The sequence below is a fragment of the Triticum aestivum genome, chromosome 3A (genome assembly GCF_018294505.1).
Source record: "Triticum aestivum cultivar Chinese Spring chromosome 3A, IWGSC CS RefSeq v2.1, whole genome shotgun sequence".
NCBI lineage: Eukaryota > Viridiplantae > Streptophyta > Magnoliopsida > Poales > Poaceae > Triticum > Triticum aestivum.
The window spans coordinates 311,774,378-311,786,450 of NC_057800.1; positions in this window are offsets into that span (position 1 = coordinate 311,774,378).

The following is a 12,073-nucleotide window of genomic DNA, read 5'->3' on the forward strand; positions in this document are numbered from 1 at the left end:
CCAAAATAAGCATTGAAGTCTTCTTGCTTAAACATAAAATTATCAAACTCATCCAAGCATTGACTAGCAATTTTAGTAGGAGGGATTTCAGCTTTATCATATCTATAGAGAGCATTTACCTTTACTACCTGTGTTGGGTTATCAAGGTCTGGAGGTTCTTCAATAAATAAAGGATTAAGATTATATATTTCTTCATTAGGCGGTAAACTGAGACCATGTATTTCTTCAATAGGAGGTAAATTCTTAACATCTTCAGCTTTAATACATTTTTCTTTCATAGATTTCTTTGCCTCTTGCATATCTTCAGGACTGAGAAATAGAACACCTCTCTTCTTCGGAGTTGGTTTAGGAATAGGTTCATTAATTGGAGCAGGAGCTGCCTTAGGACCTGGCTCAGGAGGTGCCCAATTATTTTCATTTGTCAACATATTATTCAATAAGATTTCGGCTTCATCCGGTGTTCTTTCCCTGAAAAGAGAACCAGCACAACTATCCAGGTAATCTCTGGAAGCATTGGTTAGTCAATTATAGATATCAAGTATTTCATTTTTCTTAAGAGGATGATCAGGCAAAGCATTAAGTAACTTGAGAAGCCTCCCCCAAGCTTGTGGGAGACTCTCTTCTTTAATTTGCACAAAGTTGTATATTTCCTTTAAAGCAGCTTGTTTCTTATGAGCAGGGAAATATTTAGCAGAGAAGAAATAGATCATATCCTGGGGACTACGCACACAACCAGGATCAAGAGAATTAAACCATATCTTAGCATCACCCTTTAGCTTGCTTCCTGTTCAAACATAGGTCGTATTCGAACCCAAGAGAACATAGCTGTCGTAACCCTCTTGATCGGCTCAAAGCCAAACTCACTAGGGGGATTCTTGATCATATCCGAATCATAGCTTAACCCCTTTTGGGTCCAACTTGGATCATATTCGAATCAGGGTCGTTAAAAACCTCTCAAGGTCATTTGGGGGCTTCCTGTTCAAACATAGGTTGTATTCGAACAAAAGAGAACATAGCTGTCGATACCCTCTTGATCGGCGCAACGCCAAAGCCACTAGGGCTATATGATTGTATTCGAATCTTATCTTAAACCCCTTTGGTCCGGTTTACTGATCGTATTCGAATCAGAAATCCCCAACTTTCAGTTACAAAGTTAATTTATATTGTTTGCAATCTGCTATTTGTCTTATTGGTCTTTTATTGTGTCAATTTCGAACGATCAACACGGTCTTTTCACCGGCTTGACTATTTGACAATAAGTCGCCAAGGATGATCATCAGGCATGAAGAAGCATTGGCTTCTCAAAAAAGGACTGGTTCATGTAAACCAGTGGTCCAGATGGCAAAGATACATGTATGACTGTTATTTATGAACAATTCTTTCTGTGTTAGTCAAAGGTTGTTTCAACCTTGTTTATTTTCACGTCTGGTTCTGTCTTTCTACTATGATAAAACCATTAGTCATGTACCAGGTGTTCTGACCCATTCGGTGCAAAACTGCCAAGCCAATTTTTTTCCTTTTCTGCAGGAACAGAGCTGAAATATTACAGAGATAACCATAAATGTGATGCATATATTGACATCATGAAGCAAAAAGTCACACACGGCATCTTATGCACGATGGCATAGGCAAAATATGCAGTTGTTTCAAGCTAAATCTATTACAAGGCTTTAAAGAGCCCACAAAGATGGTTCTCACTCTTCCCTCGCTAGTTCCCCTCCTTTTGCTAATTGGAAGCTAGGATTGGACCAGTCAAAGCCGTTCACGGCAATGAATTCTGCTTCATCATCAATCAGGCTAGCCGGATCAACTTCCGGAGCAAACGTATGTTGACGAACCGGCGGGATAAGATCTGTCACCTTGTAAGAGGGAGTCGCCATCTTATTATTCTCCAAATCAAAACCCGGCTGATATTTGTCAATGTTGGTCTCATCTCCAAGAACGGTAGCCTGAGGTCGAACTCCCCTCACGCAAGCAACAAAGTCATCCTGCTCAAATAGAGACCTGTCTTCCTTCACGGTAGGGTACCCCCTATCTACATCCGTCGGGTCTAGATCTGGCACCCAGGCTTTGGAGCGGCTCAGGGCAATCAAGGCTCCGGCTCTGGGACATGATCGTTTGACTTCTTGAAACCTGGCGGGTAAGATTGACAAATTTTTCCAAGACATCACTGAGCCGATTGGGTCCTTGGTTGGAAGGAGAGATAGCAGCAAGTGCTCGTTGACCGCCAGTGTACAACTGCTCCACTAAGGTATAGACCGCCTTTAGTTTAGTCACATTATCTTGGCTCAGATTTTTGCTTCATGGACCTGCACATATTTTTTAAACAAGGGGTCAGCAGGCGGTTTGTATTCCGGGTCAAAAAAGGTACAAAATATCAGTACATATGGCTTACCAAAAATGGCGGAAACCATTTGAGACACCCGATTCTTTAAGCCAGTGAGCTCCGTGGTAACCTCCTCAAGAGCCGTTTCAGCTTTTTCAGCGCATTGTTTAAGCAGCGTCTTTTCTTCGGCCCAGGATTTGTTTTTGGCAATCAAGCTGGTTTTCAATTTTTCTGTCTTAGAAAGACTCAATTGAAGTTTAGAATCAGCAGACTTGATTTCTGCCTCTTGATCTGCCAGTCAGGTCTTTGCATTAGTTAATTAAGGGCCCAATTCAGATAGGGCGTTCTACAAAACATACATAGGTGTGTCAAGGCTTAAACTAAAAGTTATAAAGATTCAGGTCTTAAGTACTTTGCACCGCAATACCACTTGACACTTGGGGGCTAATGTCTGCCATAGCAATTTCTTATGACTCTTATATATTTCAAGTCCCAAGTGCCTTACAAAGTAACAGCACTTGGCACTTGGGGGCTAAAGCATGATTCAGAAAGTTACTCAAGTTTAAGCCGGATTGCAATGCTTATTAGGGCAGTTATGAAGTTAAAGTACCGGTCATAGACCAATTGAGCGGGCCCTTGGGGACTACAGGTTAAGTTTACACTACTTTGCTGGACTTTTTGAAAAAACTTAGATAGAAAGTATCAATCTATACCATAAAGTCTATAGATCATTAAGGTTCATCATCTGAAGACTTGGGGGCTGGCAGAGTATAAGTAAACCAGAGAACATACCTCCTACTTCAGCTGCAATTGCTTGACCATTTCAATCTCTAATTCACGGCTGGAATGAACGTGACTGAGATAGCCGGACAATATGTCACTAGCATTCAGATGAGTGTAATGAGAGATATCAAAACACACTTTCTATCTCTCCAAGGCTTTTTGTTTAGCAGTGTGCCGAGCTAAGACAGTAGGAGTCCTCGGTTCAACAAAACGGCTACCAGTGACCAGAACGTCATGATCAGAAGATGATGGCGGGTTAGCTGAACTGGATGGTCTAGTAGTAGAGGGGTTAACAACGATATCATCAGCTGAGGGTTCAGGAGGATCCAATTGAGTATTGGCAGTGGGGTCTTCTGGTGCTTCAGTTCGAGGGGGAAAAGTTGGCATAGCCAGTTCAGGTGCAAGGACTGATGGGTCTTTCGCCGGTTTAGTTACTTTGGCCTTCTTGGACTTGGCTTGGCCACTAAGAAAGATGTTATGAGACAGTTAGTACAAAGATGCAGTTTGAAAGACACGGAGGAAATATGATTTTTTTTCCTTAGCCAGGGGCAGTCTTGAAGGCCGGAAATTGAGTTTGAGATGAGTCGCCAGAGGAGCGAGACACCGCCTGCAAAACATAAAATAAAGTTAGTAATGCCAGAGAGAAGATCCATTAATGGAAGGTAAAAGATGAAGATAAAAGAGACCTCATTTTGGCGTTTTTGAGGAGTTTGTTGAAGAACAGAAGGCGGTTCATCGTCGTTCCAGGCCTGATGGCGGCTCTCATGTTGCTGCTTTTTCAAACGAAAATGAGGGTCCAGATAAGCCAAAGGGTGTGAATACCATACTTTCTGGGTTACCAGTCAAAGTTTCTGTCTTGGCAAATGGGCTGAGTCAGAGGAAATAGTTACCTCTTCTTCTACGGCCTGACTGGCCCCTGTGTTGTCCTGGCAATAGCCAGTGTCAATAAGATTATTAAAAAACTGGCCAAGGGAGTCAAGGGCTACCTCCGACTCAAAAGTATCATCAAGCTTTAACAGGTCCTCAGCGGTGCTCTTTTTCTTCTTGGACCTCCGGGTCATCTTCTTGGCGGTTATGGCGGCGGCTCTAGCCTTCTTGGCGGCTTCATGGTCATACTTGGCTTTCTAGAAGTCAGGTTTAGCCTGTGAACAAGTAAACAAAGGTCATGCAGGTATTTACCTCAGGCGCCGGGTTAATTTTGCAGAAGGGGTTTTTACCTCACGCGCCGGGTTAATTTTGCAGAAGGGGTTTAACTCGACTTTATTGCAGTCTTCATATTTTCCGTTCACCAGAAGAGTTGACATTGAAACAATATCTTCTTCAGTGAGTTGAACGGAGCTGTGACGAAGGGAGTCATTTGGGCCTCCACCATATTCATACATCAATTTGGATCGGCGGCTTAGAGGGATGACCCGCCACATGACCCAGCAACAAGTCAAGTCAACTCCGGTTAAGTCGTTCCCCAATAAGGCGTTAATCCTTTTAATTGATGGAATAAGCTTTTTGCGTTCGACGGTGGTGAGCTTGTAAGGGAGCGCAAACTAGGAATCGAGACGCTCCGCGCGGTAACCCGACAGTGGTTTCTCATTGGCTGGTGAAGTGTCTTGACAATAGAACCAGGTCTGATTCCAGTCTTTGGGATGACTCGGCAAGACTATTAGGGGGAAGACGGCGCCTTGTCGGCGCTGAATCGAGATGCCTCCAAGTTACAAGCTAGGGACATTGGTACACTCGTTCTGGCGGTTCAGATAAAAATACTCTCTAAAGAGTTCCATAGTCAACTCTTCTTGAAGATACACCTCATAGAGAACTTGGAAATTGCAGATATTAGATCTGGAATTGGGCCCAAGATCTTGAGGGTGAAGTTTGAAAAAGTGAAGGACGTCTCTGAAGAATTTTGAGCCGGGGGGTGAAAAACCCCGATTCATGTGGTCAGAGAAGACAATGACTTCACCGTCTTTGGGATTGGGCCATTCCTCGTCCAGGTCAGGTGCACGGTAAGACATAACATTCTTCCCTGGCAAAAATCATATGGCGAAGAATTCCTTCAAATTATCCTCAGTTACTGTGGAGGGGACCCAATTGCAGACAGTTGGTGCTTTGGACGGCATGATGAAAAACAAGCTGAAAGGAAAGTGATATGCTGGATTAGTCCAATGATGAAAATAAAAGTTAAGATAATGATGATACAGATAAGTAATGGCATCTTACGTAAGGGCTATTGTCATATAAAGGAAAAAGTGAGCCGGCGCCATAAGCCGCCATGACTATAGATATTTGGGAAATAGCAGCAATAGAATTGGCTAAGTGCTGAGACAAACAAGTTTCATAATTTCTTGATATTATTCTGGCTCAAATGGCCATTCAAAATGAAAAATATTCTAGACCTAAAAATCTAGCACAGATGAGTTCATGAGTTCTAATGTGGCTTTTTGTACCAAGAGAAGGTATCTACTGGTATCAAGGATGGGCACAAAACAACTACCGCACGAGTAATATTCTTTTTGGATCAATAAGACGCGGCAGTGGAAGAACTACAAAGAAACTTAGCTGAACTGAGAAGAACACGCAGAAAACCTAGGAACCCTAATGCAGATCTGAGGAATAGGAAGGCAGACACTTACAGCTACGAATCTTCCGTGGAGAGTCGTTGCCATTCTCTGGACCAATTCCAGTTGATGCAGCGACCAAGGTTGATGGAGACGAGGGGCTTTGCGACGGCGGCGAATCTCGAGCAACGGTGGGGTTGTGAGAGGAAGAAGACGAAGAGAGAGGAAAATGAGAAAGACCGGGGCGTGCCTATTTATAAGGGGATAAGCGAACAGGCGGGCGCGAAAATCAAGGAAGACCCGAATAATGATTATCGAACTAAACGGACGCCTCGATTCTCAGAAGACATTAAAAGATAAAGATCCGTTGAGGATGGCGTCATAGTAGTTTTTTGTGTTTTCGAGAGATGACGTCATGGCGGGTTACAAAATTTTCTTCAGAGAGAGGAAGATGGATTTCATCTAAGTACTGAAGATTGACAAAGAACAAAGTTCAAAGTCAACCTGGGGCCTATGTTGGGGATATAACTACTAGGTATGACCCGCCCAGGAGGGGCCGGGTCAACCCCAATGGCGGGTTACAAAAGAAGCCCACTAATATTCAAGGTGATAGTTTGTTCAAGATTCATAGAAGGCCTAAGCCCAGAGACGGCTTAAGGCCCAATATTTTAAAACGCCGTATGTAAGGAAAGACTTGTAAAGAAAGGCATGTAAAAGAAGTCACCGAGCCGGACATGTTTTATAAGCCGGCCGGGACTCTATAGGCCGCTAAGCATCAACCCGTGTATATAAGGGGGCGACCCGGCGGTGGCTTAGGGCAAGACACAACAACTCAAAGCCAGGACAAGCATATTCGCTCCCTGGTCTTGGAAACCCCAGCAATTCCAAACACAACTAGACGTAGGCTTTTACCTTCATCGTAAGGGGCCGAACTAGTATAAAACCTCTCGTGTCCTTCGTCCCGATTAACCCTTTTGAGCTTCCTAGTTGCATTGGCCCTACTACTAAGTCCTTTCGCTAGGACATCTGCCGTGACAATTCCACGACATATCCTGCTTTCTCTTCAAATACAATGATCATCACTGTATAAATCACGAGAGAAAGATGAAACATACCTGAATGTGCTAGGGGCTTACTTTTAGAGGACCTGGATATAGTTTGTGTGTGTACGTGAAAGGGGTGTAGAGGGGGTGTATGCGATTGAGAATGAGATGCTCTACGTTTCTCTTTATTATGACTAACTTTATATATAATATAAAAATATAAAAATTCACAGTGTCGAATAAATATCATTGTGGGCACCATGCAATGCAAATTAACGTTCATACTCCTCCATATAACTTTAATGATGTATATATGTAGAAATTCTAAAATATTTTTTTGCCCACACTTTTATTCAAAAGGAATGTTGTATGCGAAATAAACGTGAAGAGAGGGCTTTTTAGATCAATGGGGTTCATGATGTAACATGTGTGAATGTGTAGTTGATTTATTTGGCAGGGCCTAGAGAGGCATGTGTGTGCATTACGTATACGTGAGGGGCATGGATAGAGGGGCCGGCGGGGGGAGGGGGCGTGGGAGAGATAGCACGAGAAATGAAAGAGGTCTAGAGAGAGAGAGAGAGATGAATATGATGTCACAGAGAGAGATTCCCTTGAGTGTGTATATGCAAGGGGGAGGGGATAGGGGCATGAGGAGAATTTTCTTTTGTGTGGTAGAGTGTTGGTATTGTTGACGCAAGATTTTGGCATGGTCAAAAACACAATTAAAATGGCCTCAAATTAAAAAAGTGTTCAAAATGAGAAAGTTTTGTATCTTCAAAAGGAGAAACTTTGATATTTGGGCCATAGCCATCCGATCTCATCTCTAAGGCTGAAGTTGTGTTCAAAGTACTGAGATTTTGTATTCAGAAAACTATTCGGCTGATTACGCCCACAAGAGGGCCTCATATGAAAAAATGGTCTACACGAATTGTCTACGTCTCGTTGAAAAGATCAATTTTGTTGCAAAAATTGTCCCAATCCGAGTTATAATGCAAAGGTTAGAGGCAATACTTCGCGCGCTGTCCCTGAGTGTAAAAGTGACACGAGGGACCAGACCCCCACCTAGGTGGTGTTTGATGGGTTGCGTGAGTTATTGGGCCTTTACTGGCTGAATGAAAACCTTGCCGGGGTGAAAACCTTGCCAGGGTAAAACCTTGCCGGTGTGAAAGCTTGCCGGTGTGAAATCTTGCCGGTGTGAAAGCTTGCCGGGGTGGAAAGCTTGCCGGGGTCAACCCGACCGAAGTTGGAGATGGGCTCGAAAGGTTATTCAGGTGACCTCGGATAGAAAAGTGTTCTACACGGAAGATGTCGTATCGTCGAAGCGGTCAACTTTTCGTTTGGAGTCATCATCTGAGATAGTATACAGTCTTTAGAGTTGCTGAATGACTTGGACAGCCATGAAAACTGCATGACCAAATTCGACTGGAAGTTAAAGATGACCTCGTAAAGTACTGAATATGACCTTATTTGGAAAAATGATCAATAGGAGAGTTGTTCGTCTTGTCGAGTCACATAAATTTGGTACTTTGATCTTCTCAATCAGAGGTCATATGTAAATTCCACAGCTTGTACAAGGAACAAGACAAAAGTTTGGGCTAGATTCGGGCTGAATCCGAGTTGGATTGGAATTAGAACTGGAGGACATGAATTAATGTAATTTTTTGTAAGGAAAGCCTAGATGAATCGTTTGCCTGTACGGGAGGTCCAGTCGCCTCTTATATATGTTGGGGGTGACGGCCAATTGAAACACACACAATCAAACAAATCAATATACTACTTTTTCAGTCTATGTTTTATCTTTCCATTGTTTTTCTCTCTCGTTCTTCGCTGTTCTTTGTTTGAGAGCTGTGAATCTCGAGGCTCTAAGGGCGAGCGAATCGACCTAGGGCAGCCCATAGCCGCTGCAATCCCTGATGGGGTCCCTCCCGGGTGTGCGGGGTTTCAGGTCTGCAAAAGCGCCCGCCGACTGTCTTGCATATCGCGCTATCGGTTGGGTCTCCTTTGATGTGACCTGCGGTGCATGACCCCCGGCGTCGAGGGTACACGTGAAGTGTTCGTGTGTCAACACATTTTTTGGCGACTCCGCTGGGGACTGAAGATCAATCGTCATCATCCGCCATGTCCGATCTTCCCAAGCCATCTGAGGTAGACGCCGATAACATCATCAAGCCCAGTCTTGATGAGATTTCAGCCGATCATGGCCAAGTCTATGAGAAGTATAGGAAGGCGCGCGAGGAGAAGGACTTGCAGGAGTTCCTTGCAGAGTTCAAGACGAATCGCCAAGGCAACATCACTCCGGTTGAAGAGATCAAGTTCCCTCCTCTACAAGCCGAGCAGGTTAAACCCTCTATGAGTACAACCTTTTCTCCTGAGCAGTGGGCTTAGATTGAGTGTCGTATTGCTGATGGTAACAATCTAGTCTATCAAACTTTCATAGAAAATACTAATGCTCAGAAGAATATATCTCAATCGTCTAGTGGTAATGATGGTGTAGCTGCTAGTGTGCAAAACCCTAATTTGTCTTTACCTATCTCATCGTTGCCTCCCATGCCGATGACTTATTATCCTACCCAAACAAATCAGATTGTGGCTGCACTCATTAATCCTATTATGATCATGACATGTTCGGTGACAACGCCCAACCAAACCCTACCTACAGCTACATCCAGTCGACCCCTACCAAATTATGGGTCGACGTGCATGCCACAATTCCTACCTACAGCTAGTAACCCTACTCCTTCTGATGAGGACATCAATAGCATTGTTACACCCACAGCCCCTGCTGCTATACATACTGGACCAATTACTAGAGCTCGTGCATGCCAATTAAATTATCAGGTACTTTCGTTTCTTGGTAATGATTCTAATGTTCATGAGAATATGATGCTGCCTAAATTGGATACATTTGTTTTGCTTACAAATGAAGGGCCTGACACGGATAGGAGGGATGAACACTGGAGCAAGACCAAGCATGGAGATGATGGCATGCGCAAGGGGATCAAGAACGGAGTTACAAGTGATGATTTCAGGACTTTGAAGCCACCATAAGGAGTGCATGAAGCCTTGGACGAAATATACAAGATGCCACTTCATAAATTTCGTCCAGAGGCTATTCTAGGTGTTGCGTCACCTTATTATTGGGCCAGGCACATGTATTTTCGAAATACTTAAGTATAGGTTGTTTTTAGAGTCTGTATGTGTGGGGAAATAAGAGTTAGGGTTGATTTCGGACCCCTCCTCCAAGGGCCACGAAATCCCCCCCTCTTCCTCCATATATACAGCCCATAGGGCGTCGTTTAGACTTTGAGTTTTGTTTAGATTAAAAGTTCGCCATAGCTGCAACTTCGCGTACTTTGTTTGTGTCCAACGACTAGACCAAGATGTCACAGAACCCCACCTTTGATCAATAAAGCTTTCTTCTTATATTCGCAATATCCAAATTGCAATCTTAGTTTCTTGCTTGTTCTTTGTTTACCTGCAGGAAATAGACCTTCGTGGTGAGGTTGATCGTGCCCCGGCGTGGTCGATAACCTCTCAGAGTTGGTTTAGGGATTGCTAAGGCACAAGGTCCTCGCACGTTTGTAGTCGGATCGTCCAAGTCGACTTCCTCCAAAACGATAGCCACCATATCATCGAAAGACGGGACACCTTTGCCCCTATCAAGTGGTATCAGATTTCCAAGTTGCTCGGTGAGATTTTACATTTTTTCGTAGTTTAGATCGAGTCTGTTCTTCATACCTACAGTCCACAAAAAGCCAAAAAAGGGTTAGTTCATCATATCCGAACCGGTCTGAGCCTTTGCATAGTCTTTTCAGTATTTTGCTTTGTTGAATATGTGGTTGCATTGTCGTGTCTAGTTGTTGGTCTTAAAGTCTAGTCTTTTAGAGTTTTGAGTTCTGGTCATAAGTTGTCACGTCGCCGCCGCACCATCGTCATCGTTCCAACCATATACAACCACCACCAACATATTCCTTACCGCTGCCATATACATCCGCCTGTCCACCACCAATCCGAGTCCACATATACATCTGTCTGTCCACCACTAATCCGAGTCTACATATGCATCCGCCTGTCCACCACCAATCCGAGTCCACATATACATCTGCCTGTCCACCACCAATACGAGTTCTTTTCATATTAGGTTCGTTTTCGAGATCCATCTAGTTTTCGTTTTGTGTTTCCTTGCCTGAGTAGGTCTCGGAAAAAAAATTCGGCGACCCCCGGGCAGTTTTTAGGCCAAAATTTCGGCGACCAAAAATATTTTCCCTATCCTATTTTCAGGTCCCATGGACCGTTTTGAGACACTCGCTAGCATAGTGATTTTTTGTCACATTTTTTCATCGTCACTGCCCTGATTTCCGAAAAAAGTCAAAAAAATCCCATGCCCATCCTGTCAGTTTGACGAGGGAAGAGTTTTGAGACACTCGCCATTATAGTGAAATTTCGCAAAAAAAAGAGGATCGCAAAAAAAAAGAGCGGAAAAAAATCTAGAGTGTGCTTTTCCCTTGTTTACGTGCAGCGCCGTGATTTTGTTAGTGTTCTAGGCTCGCGTCTCTAGCACGGTCTAGCCTAGGACCAGCACCGTACCGTCGTTGAGCGTTTATTCAACTTTGCATCTCTGAATTGATTATTGCTGACCCTTTTTGCTACCATATTATAAGCCTTCCCAGCTCCACATACATCTACGTCGTGCGTTTGACTCTCCCTGGTAATCGCTCTATCCAAGCTTTGAGAGTTTTGACTACGACGGTTGCCGATCACCGCCTACTGCTTGGTAAGGACTAGTAACAATTTGAGATTCGCTTGACGGATTTGTGACTGTCCATTACACCACCACCACCACCAATTCCTAGTAGTCTGTAGGATCATATTCTTGTGTGTTTCTATTGCTGCTAATCATGGTAGGATCACAAGCCGATGAGACAGATTGGGAGAACATGACGAACAAAGAGCTACATGATAAATTTCAACAAATGATGAGTGGACAGGTGCAAGATGTGCTAAACAGTTTTGAAGAGGCCATGGAGAAGATAGATGGCATGGAGAAGATGTTCGAAACAAAGCTCGATAACAAGTTTAATGAATTGCTCACGCGTCTTCCACCACCACCACCAGCTGCACCTAACGCACCTCTACAACAACAATAACAACATCACCTTCCAAATCAAGTGGGACAGGCACTGCGCATTCCCCTTGAGCCTGGTTAAAATTCTGGTGCCGCTGTTGATGCTTCTGTAGCTCCTGCTGCTACTGCAGAGGTGGAGGACCATTACGAGGATGAGGTTGATCAAAATCAGAACTATGTGCAACCACCACCAGCACCGCCACCAGGTCGTCCTCATGCATATCATCGCAATGGTAGGGCTGCAGAA